The sequence below is a fragment of the Triturus cristatus genome, chromosome 8, assembly GCF_964204655.1.
Source record: "Triturus cristatus chromosome 8, aTriCri1.1, whole genome shotgun sequence".
Taxonomy (NCBI): domain Eukaryota; kingdom Metazoa; phylum Chordata; class Amphibia; order Caudata; family Salamandridae; genus Triturus; species Triturus cristatus.
Window position 1 is genome coordinate 1,199,782,839 of NC_140591.1, and position 13,512 is coordinate 1,199,796,350.

At 44.5% G+C, this 13,512-nt stretch overlaps 1 protein-coding gene across 2 annotated transcripts in view; it reads right to left on the bottom strand.

Annotated features, from left to right (window-relative positions):
* The window catches only part of VWA3B (von Willebrand factor A domain containing 3B), a 983,684-nt gene that overhangs the window by 678,807 nt on the left and 291,365 nt on the right, over window positions 1–13,512 (bottom strand). The gene's annotated exons all lie outside the window — the stretch shown is intronic.

Consider the following 13,512-nt stretch of genomic DNA (forward strand, 5'->3'; position numbering starts at 1 on the left):
CATTCCTAGGTCTTTGTGAATTTTATTCACATTTTATTCCAGATTTTGCATTCAAGGTCAGGCCTATTTCCAATTTTCTTAAGAGCAGAGTTGATTTTATTTGGGGTACTGAGTTTGATGTTACATTTTCAGACAGTAAGCAACAGTTGTCAAGTGTGGGTGTGCTCAAACCATATGATCACAATCTGAAATGTTACTTGACGGTTGACGCAATTAATTTAGGTCTACGAGCTGGGTTATCACAAAAATCTGGAGCTCAACAGTTCACAATAGGGTTCACTTCTAGAGAACTCAGGGAAAATGAGATCCATTTTTTTCTCTTATTGAAAAAGAGCTTTTAGACTGTTGATGGGCCATTGAGAAATTGAGAAGTTATCTGTGGGGTAGGTATTAACTCCTTATGCCTTCCTTAACCCCTCCCTTTTAGTCATAAGTGCTCCCCATTTTTCATCCACGCTCCTCTGTCCCGCCTACATTTAGGACTAAAATGTATACTTACATATGCAGAGATCTCCGCAGATTGAGTGGTGATCTCCGCACAGAAAAGACAAGAGGGAGGGGTGTAAACCTCCACCCATAGGTATGTGAACAGTATTTTGTGTTGCGTTAGTAATATTGTAGTATTGCTAAACGTACTACAAAATGCTAATTATGAATAGGCCCCATTGTGTTTGCCAGAACTGTTGTTACACAAGATAGAGTTAGGGATCGAATAGGGTTAAGGTTAGGTGCAGGAAAACACTTTATTCTGTAACTCTTTGCCAAAACAAACCTTTCAACTGCAGTCATAAAACTGTGCATTTACCATCACATGTAACAACCCGCATGAACTAGGCAGAATCTCATTGCATGTCATTTAGAGAAACAATGGAGGCTGGCTGCAAACCCTCTGGAAAACATGTAAGCTCAAGGAAATGACACGTCAAAAACCATGCCCTTATGAAACCTGAACAAAGTGTAGAACAAAAACTGGAAACATAAACCCTTTTTCTTTGTAGTCTGAAAAGACAAGAGGGAAGGAAATAAAGTCTAAGGAGAAAAGACTTGGGTTACAGATAGAATCCTACTATGAGATCATAGCAGTGTTGCAAATATCTGTGGTCTCAGATAAGTGAAGTGATGACCAGAGTGTGGAGGGCAGAGCCTCACAGGAGGAAGAAACTGCAGATCTGGGAAAATGTTGCGCAAAAATTGAAAAAACACTCAAAGGATTTTTTTGCAAACACTGAAAAAAAACAATAGGCGAACAAAGCTCTGAAAGGGAAATACCCCATGCACTATCAATGCTCTAATTTCAGACCGCGACCCAGTTTCGATCCTCTCTCGTCGCTGATAGGTCCAAGTAACCCAGAGGTTGGGTGGTTAGGTCCACAGAAGGAGAATTTTCCATTCCTTGTCCCACGGCCTCAAACTCGCAAAATGTTATTATTTCTCGCTGCCTAACTTCTGTGCACACAAACTTAAGTGACATGTTGAAAATGTTCTGAGTCCCCTCGCCGGCCGGCTCATGGTGCCAGAAGTTAGGAATGTGATCAGAAGACAGCAAAGTACTGGGCATTTGCTGAAGTTCAAAGTGTTACATTAGCCACATTCATGCTGAAGGGTGGCCTAATTATGCAAGATGTGCACAATGCACACACACATAACGTGCACGCAATTTTATAATGGGTGTGCAAAAAGCAGTACGCCCAGAGCAGTGTCAGAGGAGTGTCAAGAGCACACAGAACAAATGCGATGCACACTCACAAACGGATACTTTTCTGAGACTTAAAAGTGCTTTGGGAATGCACTTGCACCACTTATCTAAGCCCTTAACTTATTTAAGGGACCTGGAAAAGGTTGTGCAGAAAGTGCAGGGAAGCGCAGCAAACCATGCATAATTTACCAGATGTGTGGGGGCAGCAGTGCATGTAAGAAATAGCCATAATTAAGGAAAAAGTAAGTGTGAAGTGAAAATCATTTTAGAATGTATGCATTGTTTTCTAACGCTACGCACATGTAATGTCCACAACACAAATTATACAATTCTAGGCTTAGAGAAATTAATGTTAGTGACCACTGTAAAGGGAGACCATACAGGTGCACAACACACAGTTTACTCATGGGATATACATGCACATACATGATTTAGCAAAAGGGCGTGGGACTTTTCCACCAAAACTGTATTTGCGCATTAATGTTTTTCATTCTATACATTGAATTCACATGTACATTGACATAGAGCTTTTGCAATTGAAACTAAATCATTATGATGTGTTTACTGTGTTTTTCTGGTTTGGGGAACTAGGCCCCAGTTTGGCCTTGTCTCCATATTTGTTAAAATGGCTGCCAAATCCGGATATTCATTCTGTGGTAATATATCCTTGCTCGACAACACATGGAGCAAGATGTGCACTGTTTATTTTGTATGACCTATTGTTCTCAAAGAACTCGCTGAAATAAGTATTTTGCTACTTTTAAAGCTCTTCCTGCTAGCACGCTGTATTGCATTAATTCACATTTGTTTTCTATTGTTTATGTAACTAGTTTCTACCGACACCTGCGGATGGCATTAGGTCAAAAGGCGTGAATCAATATTTATGTAGTGGGTTAGTGTTTAGATGGTCAGGTTATGTGACTATTTTAAAATATGAATTGTGATTTGTAGAAAGGCTCACACCATGCTGACTTTGAAGTTTCAATCATTTTAAATGCTGAAAATGGCTATATAAACCATTGAGCTTGGGGTGAGCCAGATCTTTTGGGTCTCTACTAGGGACACTGTCTGATATGCAATTGATTTGATGCACGTGGGAGACTTTGCCTGCTTGCCGGTTTGTGTTCATTATTTAATTATTCTGGTTTTAGAGCCTTCATGGCAAATGACTTCAATGCAGATCAGAGAGATTACTACTGCATTTGCTTTCTTCTATTTTCTGTATTGCACTTTAAACCTTAATTAACCTTGATGGTTTTTCCTAAATTTCCAATCTTGAACTCTGTCGTTTATTATTGGCTGTATTTTGATCTGGTCACTGGGACAGATTACCGTATAGACTTAGAAGTTAACACCGTACCCTACCTCCGCCACCTGGATGTGCCACTGTCATACAGATATCTACAGATTATTTTACAAGGGCGTGACTTAAAGCAAGTGTAAATGTAGTTATGCTTTGAGAACGGGTGCCCCCACCTTTGTGAATCAGTCACTAAGAGTATCCTGCGAGTGCCTACGTTTTTCCCACATTGGAAATACTTGGAGGTCTCCAAGCCATGTTCCTTGCACGAAATATGGGCTGGGATAAGTGAGGATGGTTACAATTATGCAAGACATTTTCTGAAACCCAATTGCTAGGCCATGTTGTGCTAAATAATATGTGTATTTTGATATAACCCTCAATTTTCCATGCTCTCGGCCAAGAGATATGAACTATCTTTTTTGTAAAGCGAGGGAACCGAGTGAACAAGTCACCTTCAAATAGTATTTTTTTACTGTTCATGAAAAAGGGAAATTTGTTCTAGTTTTCCTAGCTTAGGAGCTTGATTCATTTTTGCACACCTAACACTTAAAGGTGAAATACAGTAAACAAATATATTAATTCCAAACCAATACATTTCTTGAATGTTCATCTGCTGAGATTCGAATGTTGCACTCTATGTAGAAAGTTCACGTGTTTTCTTTCCACAAGCCGGGACATCTGACAACTTGGCCTGGTATTTGAAAGCCTCCTCAAGGGGTTCCGAGGGAATCAAAAAGGACATCAAAGAGCCCCCTTGTGCAATATTCATGACCAGATGGTGTCTTCGTTATTTTTCTGGTTCACTATTCTCAGACATGAGTAATACAGAAGGTAGCACAAGATGTCATGGCCTTTACAGCAGCTTTAGCATAAAAAGGGTTTCACAAATATATTTTAGTCGCTGAATCAATTATGAGACCAAATAAAATACGTTCTTATGGCTTTAATTCAATCACTAATAAGACTTGAAATGTGGCTAAATCTAGCTAGCCTCCTTTTCAAAAGAAAGCTGAACACTGCACTGCCTTCACCGTTCAATCTGATGTGTTGAAACAAACCCACCTCTTAAAGGGAGACATTTGATTGGCTGACGAAGGTAGTGGGAATGAATGAACGTGTCTGACGTGTTCGAAAATTTGGCATGGATGCAACCAAAAATTGAGACACACAGGCATGCCATCAAAGTCCATTCCCAAAGTACTGTCAGCGATTTATAACTGTGCTCTGATTGGACTTTATGGGTCTACAGACCGGCTGCAAAGGTGGAATAGCGTTTACCCGATGAGAAGGGCACCTTTATTGGCATGAACCTTCATTTTGAAATACCATCATAAATGACAACTAACTCGAAATCATTCCGCCCTTTGACACAGTAACTGTGCTTTTACCCAGGGCACAAAATATGTTTTTAACTTGTGCGGAACTGTTCTATTATAAAAGAATGCAACTATTTTTTTTATAGCGCAAACTTGACCCGAATCCAATCAGGTATCAGAGCGCTTTACATAGCACCAGTTACGTTACATGAGGACACACATTCATTTTCTTTGTTTTTTTGTTAGGCACAGGGAGATTAAGTGATTTGCCCAGAATCACAGGATGTTTAAGCGTCATTACCGAGACTCGAACCTAGTTCCCCCAGGTCCGAGGTCGAGCGCCCTAACCGTTAGGCCAACTCCTCTCCCCTATTAGCTTAACTAGCTTGGGTTAGAATGTTAAATACTTGGGAGCTTATTTATGAGAGGCTTGCGCTGCCAAAATGTCACTCTTTTTGACCCTCTGGGGGCGTAAGCCTCTCAATCATATCTAGGAGGTGACGCAAAGATGGCCTCATAGATATGGAGTAAGACAGCGCAGCGCCAGTCTGTGCCATGCCTTACTCTGCGCCAGGGAGGCGTTCAATGGGCGTTGAGGCGAGTTTTCCCATGCAACACCCATGGATTTTGACTCTGCCCCAGATTTACTTGATCATGTAAATCTGGGACAGTGCCAAACATTCCAACTCCCTAGAGCAAGCGTAACACCCTTTCTCATTCTGCAGCACACATAGAAAGAGGAAAACGCCTCTTGGGATTCTTTTTGTGCATGAAGGCGCCCCTTCCTGCACAAAAACGGTCCTGCCTGCAACGGTAGCACCCTTGCACCTGGATTGTTATAATATGCGATATAAGGTTCGCAGATCAAAAGGCTGTCAAAGTGAGGGACAGTAGTATTCTGTAGTTGCAATGACCTTTCGTGTGGTGGTGCTATTTTGATACTGTCACCCTGCCACCTCTGGTGGGAAGGTCTGTTCTGGAGCAGAGTCTCAGCCCGCTGTGCTTATGAAAAGAAAGTACTGGAGCACACAATGAAGTCTCAACAATTCTGATAAATAAACACACAGTCCCAGGGCCGGCTTTAGCGCTGGTGGCATCCTGTGCGACAATGTCCGTTGCCCCCCCAATGACCACCTCTGCCACGGATTCCCTCACTAGCACCGTTTAACAGTGCCTCTCAAGTCTCCATAACCACTGTCTCTCAGATTCATTTAGTTTTATAGCACCACTCATACCAGTGTGAGGTGTCATAGCACTTTGTATCACACGCACATTGCACAGAGACAATCATAGGTGTGTAAATCAGTGTATAGGAAATGTTACATCAGACAATACTACAAGGTGTAGTGTGGGAGTGGCATGTCATCGATACTGGTAGGCAATATAGTTAACGTTCTTATTTAGGAAAGGCACATATTAAGAATTTAAAACTCACCATCATTGTTAAGGTTTCTCTTTCATAATAAGAATTGTTTTCTACCCAAATGAACCCTTTTCACAAGATTAAAATAATGAAAGACTGCGCAAAAAAACATATAGCTCTAACATATACCTTGCAGTTTGCAGCAGCTCTAGGGTGACAATTAATAGCTCAATGTTCTATATTAGGATTTTGACTTATAAATGACCAGTAACAAAAGGAGCTCTCTGACAGAAGCAGTAACCCACTGACCTATTTACACTTTATGCACTTCGTTATCTGCATGGTACACTTTCTTAGTAGCAGGCATTTTAACCCTCTGCGCTACCTTAGATGAAATTTCCACTAGACAAACCTCCGGTCCCTTTCCAGGAAGACGATTAATCACGGGACTTCTCTTGGCATTTTAATTGATGTCTGAAAGTTGCTGGAGGCCAGAGAGGAAGCAGGTGCTTTTAAAATGATGATACACATTTTCAAGAATAACGCCCTCACCCCAAGTCAACGCCCGGTGCGGTCGCACCAATCGCACCGTCCTAAATCCGGCCCTGCAGAGTCCAAGGATGTATCAGCAGTAGAGGTGAACAAAGGTTTCATCCATAGTTAGTCTCCAAACACAGTAAAGAGTCACACTTTACTGTGTTTGGAGACTAACCATATGTGGGAGGCGCATCCCAGCCCCTGTTGCCACATGGGTATTGGTTGATTATCACTAATGTTACAGGCTTACCACATTTCTGGGGTTTCCCAGTGAAAGTCCTTGGAACGTATGCATGTCCACCAGATATTGGGTTGGAAGAGTGTACACTTTCCATGATTTATTAAAAGTGATGTACATTAGGACTCAGTTGGAAATTTGTTACTTTCTTTTGCATACTGAGAATCACACAGATATAGGGTTTCAAATAGACTCACAGCCTTGAAAAAGTCTTGTAGATGAAACACGTGTGAGTTGCCGTTTCATAGATGTGTTGTACATAATATGAAGATTTGGAGAAAAATGTAAAGGATAAAAAACCTTCATTCACCTCCACTGCTGATACATCATTGGACTGTGTGTTTATCAGAATTGTTGGGACTTGTTTGTGTGCTTCAATACCTTTTTTTCATAATCCTGATCACATTAGCCTCTGACACACAACAGGATTACAGAGAGTGGGACTTGATGACATTAAATTATACATTTTTATAAATGTTGAGAGGGTGGCTATTCTCTTGCACAAATACTCAGTGAAAATGCGATTAAAGAACTAAGCTGCATAATAGTTATTGGTTGGGGCACTGTTTTTATGTTCATAGACAGCCAATCACTGTTCATGATTTAGCTTTGGTCTAACATTGATGAGCAGGATTTGACCAAGAGTTTGACCCCACATTTAACGGAAATGATTTACTGGTGATCTTTAATAAGCAGATCCTATTGCTTCCTCCTCACACTAAAGTACATCAAGTTCTCACCCAGAGACAGGCAATCGTAGTTTCACCTGCTAATATTTTTCTGAAAATGTTGCTCTCCTCTGCTTATTTCTCAATTTTTTACGTTCTTTCTTTTTTTAAAGTCTTATTCCCCATCGTCGCTCTTTTTAGTACATGCACCATCCGAGACGACCTTATGATGGTCGGTACGAAAGAAGTTGGGGAGCCATCATGGCGCCAAGAGGGAAAGAGTGTTAAAGAAATGAACTCCCAGTAATTAATTATACTAATGAGCATTCTTACTATTATGAGCTCGCCCGTCTTATTTATCATAGCCCTAATTACATTTGGACTTAACAAGCAAAAATGTTTCCTTGATGAACATTGCAAAATGAATATGCAGAGACTCCATACAACACCTGTCTTTAATCACTACTATCCCATATCAGCTGGACACCTTCTCTGGGACTGATGTATCAAACGACTGATGTACCAAAGGTATCAGGACAGCTACCCATGGGGCATTGCGGTGGGCACGGGTATGCATTCTGGCCCCAGCTGCCATGTTACGCACAAATTACATAGAAACAACCTACATTCTGCCTAAGATCCTGCAATTTCTCGAGCTGACCTACCTACAACCTACAACCTAGATGTCCTCTTGCCATAAGTCACTAGAATGGACAAAACTACTCTCTCTTGACAAACACTTTACTCACTGAAATGACATTCTGTACCCAAATTGAATAATGTCTTCTGCTGACATACTCCATACAAATATCAATCACTTATTCATATTTGTAAAGTGCATTCAAAATGCAAATGACACTACACATATAGTTAAAAATAGAAGTGAGGGGTGGAATGCTGGATTATTCTCCACCACTGGCAATTATTCTGTGTCACACATTCCAGTCCATTCTATTTTTGTTTTTTTTAAGTACTACTGACAGGGACTAGGCACATTCAAACCAGTCTTGGTCCTGAACAGTTCAGCCTACATTACCAGGTCATGTCGCCTAAGAGAAGAAACAAATGGAAACCTAGAGCAGTCTCGACCATATTGGGCCTCATCATCAGTCAGGTGCAGAATTAGTCCTAGGCGCAGCGGCCTAGACTTATGTGCCACCCAGTGGCGGCCACCATCCTATCTAAAGTGTTAGGGCAGTCAGAAGGGGTACGGGGGTGGGGAATAAAATAAAAATAAACAAGACTTACCTGCCGTCCGCTCCCGCTGATGCTGCAGGCCGCCTTATTGCTCCTCTCGTCCGGCCCGGAAGTGGATGGACCTCAAAGCACAGGCTCCCAATCCAGACACTGCTTTCATGCTATACCTAGCATGACAGCAGCCCCAGAAATGGTCTGAGTGACCTTGTTTGCCACTCAGACAGTGCCTGGGAGCCTGTGGTTTTTATCCAACCCAGTGTGCAACACAGCTGGGTTGGAGAAAGATGAGTGCACATGTCTGTTTTGCCTGCCTAAGACGCTGGCCAAACTGGCATGCGCACTTATAAGTGCACACTACTACTCCTCCCTGCCATGCCCGACCCTCCCTATCCTCACTGCACGGCTCAGACAGTGATAAATAAAATGATAATAACATTGTGTTATTATCATTTTATCATGTGCTGGCTCTGGGCAGTGGGGCGATATCATTACAAGACCGGAGGCTACCATTATGCAAATACTCTTATTTGCTGCCCAAACATGCAGCCCTTTAAAGAATGCTAATACATCATAAAAACATAGAACGTTCATAACATCATAAAAAGACAGAGCACACTACCATCGTCCTCTTTTGTTCGCTGCTCCTGACACAGCTAAATATCTCTTACATTACGTGATACGATTGCTTGTTTATTGTACTGTTTTAATACAATTTGCTTGTTTATTGTATTGTTTTAATATACTTAGTATTATGTTTTTTATATCATTACCTTTTCAACTAATTTAGCTTTTACTGCCTTCAATATTTCGTTAATACCTGTATTAACCTTTCCTTTACAGTCTCCATTCTACCCTGTCCAATTTATGGCAGGGAATGGTAGGTATCTTAATTTGTTTTAGCCATCGTTTTGATGATCATTTTCTTCACCTCCGTTATATTTCATGCTTACACATGCTTGTTATGCCGCTCGTCGGCTCTGCATCACGACGCGCAATGTTCGCCGTCTAATTAATTTCACTTAAGACCGTCCGAGCCTTTTCTATTCCTTGTCAGGTATTGTTTTCCCAAAAAAACGATGGAATCACATTTGCGTGATTCGCCTCTGCTCGCGTCTCCTAGCAACCTGCTGGGATACGCGAGCGTGGCATTGCCTGGTTACAACTTGCGTCCTTAGTAACGAAGTGCGCATTTATCCGGCTCAGGGGCACATTGTCATGGTTACGGCTCCACGCTCGAGTGCGTAACGGTGCCTGGCCGAGTCGGAGCTTTCCTGCTTGTATTTCCACGCGTTTAAACAGCTCGATCGCCAGCCGGTGGGCATTTCTTGGCATAACTATCCTTTAAGAAGGATTTTATTTCTGTAAAGGAATCGGTGGTTGATTAAAGGGAAATCATTTCCCTTCATTTTGATTATAAGGGTTTACAACTCCCTTAAGCCAGCTTTAACCATGAGTAAGCCCTGAGGCCTTTCATTTTAGGTCTCGCGCCTAGCGTTGCAGTACGCAGCACTGCTCGCGCAGCTTGAGACCGCATGTAGGGGGGTTCTGAAAGCTGACCATACGCTTGTGCGTGTGCTTTTGCTTTCGTCGGCTGCAATTGGCTTTAGCGTGCGTTTTTTAATAAAATACAGCATGCAATTGGGCAAAGGCGGGTGCATGTCCCGCCTTTGCTCTGCCCATTTCCCATTGGTGTCTGTTACGCGCAGGAGCGCGCGTTTGCCTCGCTGCCGCGCTCCCTCGCCCCTGCTCCTCTCTGGTGCGCGCGCACCACTGGTTTGTTAAATTGCTGGAAATGAGTCTGGGAGACAGACAGTGGCCGGGAACGAAGTTGCAGTGCGGCGGGCGTTACCATGGTGCTTGTCATCGCGCGCATTGCTATTTTAATCATTCACTGGAAATCTGCTTTTAAGCTACGCTGCTTACGCTGCCTTAAATTCGCTCTCAGGCACTTGGCGCTTGTCACTCGGGGGATAGTCAGGCTTACCCGCACTATAATTGTTGTGGCACCCGCATTCGGCGGGATCTAGTCAGTGGGGGCTCCTGGCTTGCGGCGCTTCGACCGCCATCTTGGGTGGGTGAGGGAAGGCTTTGGGCCACTTCAGGCGCCATATTGGGTGGGTCCTGCTGCTCTACTAGGCGGACCCCGTGTATTGGAGAGCTATTTAAACCGCTCTTCGGGCACGGTAGGCAGACCTTGTCATCGTGCGCATTGCTATTTTAATCATTCACTGGAAATCTGCTTTTAAGCTACGCTGCTTACGCTGCCTTAAATTCGCTCTCAGGCACTTGGCGCTTGTCACTCGGGGGATAGTCAGGCTTACCCGCACTATAATTGTTGTGGCACCCGCATTCGGCGGGATCTAGTCAGTGGGGGCTCCTGGCTTGCGGCGCTTCGACCACCATCTTGGGTGGGTGAGGGAAGGCTCTGGGCCACTTCAGGCGCCATATTGGGTGGGTCCAGCCGCTCTACTAGGCGGACCCCGTGTGGCGTAATACTACTAATAGGAATGGATGAGCAGGCGTGCAGCGTCAGCACGCAGCGGGCGCGCCGTGGGCGCTTGGGAGGTGCGCCAGAGGTAAGCCCGTTTGCGCCCGTTCGCGTCCCGGTTGCTGCCGGTGCTATAGTGGCAGTAACTCCGCAATTGGTATATACTCGGGAGGAACTGTGCGCTTTGAATGACCATACAGTTGTAAGTAAACAACCTACCACGCGGTCACCTATTCAGCCCACTCTTTCTTGTGGCCTACTTAATGTTCGTTCCCTTGTGAAGCATCACACTGAAATCACTTTGCTTGGCTACTTCATAAGACATATCCCCCGAATTTCGGGGAGGGGTGGCGGAGTGGGATTCATTTGTAGGGACAGGCTCTCCCTTTCACAGCTTGAAGTAAAGGAAGTAATAGGGTTTGAGCTCATGGGCTTCTCCCTGACGACTCAGGGTGGTACAGTATTAGCAGGTCTCCTCTGCTATAGACCGCCCTCCGGAACCGCTTCCTCTTTCCAGCAATTTATTGATCTTATCTATGATCTATCTAATTCCCATACTAAGTTCATAGTGCTGGGCGACTTTAATCTACGACCCTCTGGCCCACAAGAACCGGCCTTTAGGGAAATCTGCCAAGCGTGTAGCAATATACAGCTAGAGCAGCTGGTGCAATCTCCCACTCACGTGAAGGGGCACATATTGGACTTGGTATTTGCTGACAAGGAGTCGGTCGTAATTAATAGGGTCATGGATCAATGCTGGACTGACCATGCTTTGGTCCTCATGTCCATTTCTTTGCCGGGAGAACTGCGAAGTGAAGATGGTCCGGTTAGGCCTAAATTTAGCAGAAAATGGTCTCGCCTGTTAAGGGGGTCAAGTCTACCTATATTATTGCCCACAGCATTCTCTGTGGAGGATACTGTGGAGAAGAGCTATGCTGCCCTTAGTCAGCAAATTTTGACATCATTAGACAAATTGGTCCCCCTAAGGAAGGTGAAGAACAAGCCTTTGAGAGTTAACACCTGGTTCACCAGTGATCTTAGTCAGCAGAAACTTCGCTGTAAACAGGCAGAGCGTGCTTGGAGGAGAGGATATGGGGAATTGGATCGTGCGGCTTATAAGCAGGCCCTGCGGGAGTATAAAGCCCACCTAAGGATGGCCAAGGCGAAGTTTTTGGAAGATTCCCTGGCCAAGGCCTCTAATAAACCACAGACCCTTTTCAAACTGGTGAATAATTTGGCTAATCCAGCCTGTGCAGTACCAATTACTGTAGCATCTCAGGAACTGTGCGACTCGTTGGCCTCTACGTTTGAGGAAATATTAAGTTAATCCTAAATGGCCTCTCGACCTCGGGCCAACCGGCCTCGGCAAGGCTCTCTCCATCTGAACCCCTTTATTTTCCGGGTGCTGAGGGGACTGAGGCTAAAGGGGAGCAACTGCAATTATCCTGCTTTCCCATCCCTTCCTTGGACGAATTTTATACACTGGCTAATGGTGTATCCTCGGGCTCCCCTCTTGACCCTCTGCCACATAAGTTCTGGAAGGCGTTCCAGACAGAGCTGCTGCCCCCGTTGTATACCATCTGCTGCCAGTCACTGGCCACAGCTTCGGTTCCAGACAGCTGGAAGTTGGCAATAGTAACACCTCTGTTAAAAAAGGCTTCTTTGGACCCGCTATGCCCAGCTAATTATAGGCCTATTTCGTTGTTGCCATTTCCTATAAAAGTTGTAGAGAGGCTGGTCACAAGAACCTTATCCAACTTCCTAGAAACCAACTCATGTCTGGATGCAGTCCAATTTGGATTTAGGCCGGCCCATGGGACTGAGACCGCTCTGATCACCGTGTTGGATGATCTGCGAACGCGTGTCGACAGCATTTTTAGTGCTGCTTAACATGTCGGCCGCGTTCGACACGGTGGATCACGCTGTCCTATTGGACCGCCTTCAGAGAGCGGGCGTAGCTGGCTTGGCCTTAAGCTGGTTAAAATCCTACCTCTGTAATAGACAACAAGCAGTGGCATTACCACCTTTTCGCTCAGCCCTACGCCAGGTGAAGCAGGGTGTGCCGCAGGGGTCTGCGATCAGTCCGATCCTTTTTAATCTTTACCTCCGACCCCTAATCAGTTTGATAAAGTCATTCGGCATTTCAGTTATCAACTATGCCGATGACACTCAACTGATCTTTTCCTTTGAGGGTAAGGAGGCGGTGTCGAGGGACACCTTTCACCAGTGCATGTCGGAAACAGCAGAGTGGCTTCGGCTTAACTCGCTCCAATTTAATGGGGCAAAAACCGAGGTGCTCTATTGCTACTTGGATCGGCCCCCCCGCCCGCTGCCAAAGCACTTCTGGCCGGCTTCTATCTTGGGCACAGTGACAGCCGCCGAGTCGGCTCGTAATTTGGGGGTCATGTTTGAGCCTAGCCTGCAGCTTGATGCCTCTGTAAATAAGACTACAGCAACGTGTATGGGCTTACTTCGAGCCCTACGTAAAATCTTGCCGTTACTCCCCTTGGGAGCTCGAGCAGAGGTGGTGCGTAGTACTATTCTCAGTAGATTAGACTACTGTAACGCACTGCTTCTGGGGGCTCCCAATACCCTGGTATCTAAGTTGCAGAGGATTCAAAACATGGCAGCCAAACTGGCCCTGGCTCGTTCACGCTCTGCGTCATCATCGGCAGCACTATTCGATCTTCATTGGCTGCCTGTCCA